Source organism: Pyrus communis, chromosome 13, assembly GCF_041283825.1.
Source record: "Pyrus communis isolate YQ-2024b chromosome 13, ASM4128382v1, whole genome shotgun sequence".
Classification (NCBI taxonomy): Eukaryota; Viridiplantae; Streptophyta; class Magnoliopsida; order Rosales; family Rosaceae; genus Pyrus; species Pyrus communis.
The window spans coordinates 17,214,010-17,215,570 of NC_142577.1; the positions used below are offsets into that span (position 1 = coordinate 17,214,010).

General features: G+C 43.9%; 1 pseudogene; it reads right to left on the minus strand.

The window, feature by feature from the left end:
• LOC148691861 (serine/threonine-protein kinase BLUS1 pseudogene) lies at positions 1-1,561 on the minus strand (annotated as a pseudogene).

Sequence of the window (1,561 nt, forward strand, 5' to 3'; positions counted from 1 at the left end):
TTAATCAGTAGTAGTACCACCAACACTTGTAGCATTTTTGTTTTCAGCTGAAATTTGAATCCTGACAAACTGTAATTCCATTTCTAACCGGAAATTCTTTTCCTTCTCGTTGTCAAGCGTCCTCGGCCTCTCAATCTCCTGCCTCATTTGCTCATCTCTACTCATCTCTCAACCTACTTCATGCGCTCCTCTCAACACCCTGATCAGATTCATCACATTCTGCCTCTGCTCTTCCAAGCTCCTTATCAATGCCATCAGTCCCACCACCATTGTTTCCCTTTCAAGTCCTCCAATTCGACCCACATTACCACTAAGTACTGGTTTGGTACTAAGGTGCTTTTATACAAAGTGGATATCAAAAAAAAAATGAGCTCAAAAAGGTGTTTGGTAAACACTTAAAAACAACTTATTTTCACAGTTTTTGGTGAAAAAAAAAGCTGAAAACGTGTAGCAGCAAAAATGAGCTTATTCTTACAGCACAGCAGAAGTAGTTTATTTTCAAAGCACAGCAATACCAAACCAGCCCTAAGGCTACCCAACATAGGTTTCATGTCAACACCTCTTATTCCTAGCTTACCCACATTACCAGTAGGGCCACCCAGCATGGCTTCATCACTTTCTACAGCCTCTTTGCCGTCGGCTTCTTCGACTGGTCTTGATTGAGGTAATAACCCACCAAGTCTTAAAAAACCTACGAGAACACTTGTTCTTGAAATCTTTGTTCTGGGTTTCGTAATCCAAAAACCAGAACCTCTTAGTTATCTTTAGAAGTAGAGACTTTGGTGGCAGTAGGTTAGACAGGGAAGGGCTGCCGCGAGCCAATTCCAGCACCATGATCCCAAACGACCAGATATCCACTTTGTTTCCTTGTGCAATTGTGTGACTTCAGGTGCCACCCAATACGGCGTTCCGGCAATGTTGGTTAGCCGAGTCAACAACTCTTCAGTTGAATTGGCTTCGTAGACTGAGGCAGAGACCCCGAAATCAGTGAGCTTGGCCGACCCATCTGGGTAGATCAAAATATTTTCGACCTTGATGTCACTATGAAGGTGGCCTTGATTGTGAAGATATGAAATGGCGTTTAACGTCTCTTTCAGCACGACAACAATGCAAGGTTTTGGTAATCTTCCCGGGAAAGAAGAGGAGATTATTGATTGTAGAGAGCCCACATACATGAACAGCATAACCATCCAAAGATGGCGGTAGACAGTGAAGGAGCAATGAGCGGAAAGAATATTGGGGCGGGAAAAAAGAGACAAAGTTGTAGCGTCACATCAAATGCTGTCAAAATCAGCCCAGGATTGATCGCAGTCGATGAACTTGATAGCCATGATGGCAGAGTTCATAAGGACGCAGACGGCCTTGGAGACAACAGCACTGACGCCGGATCCCATTTCGTCGAGGATTTGGTAGGAGGCGGGGTCCAACGGGAATTGGACCTTTTTGGGAAGTGGGTTTTCTTGGCTGGAAGAGGAAGAAGTTGTCATTGGATAAGAGAAAGATGAAATCTTAATGGATCGAAATGGGTTTTTGGGATTTCTGGGAAGTGGTTTTTGATGGA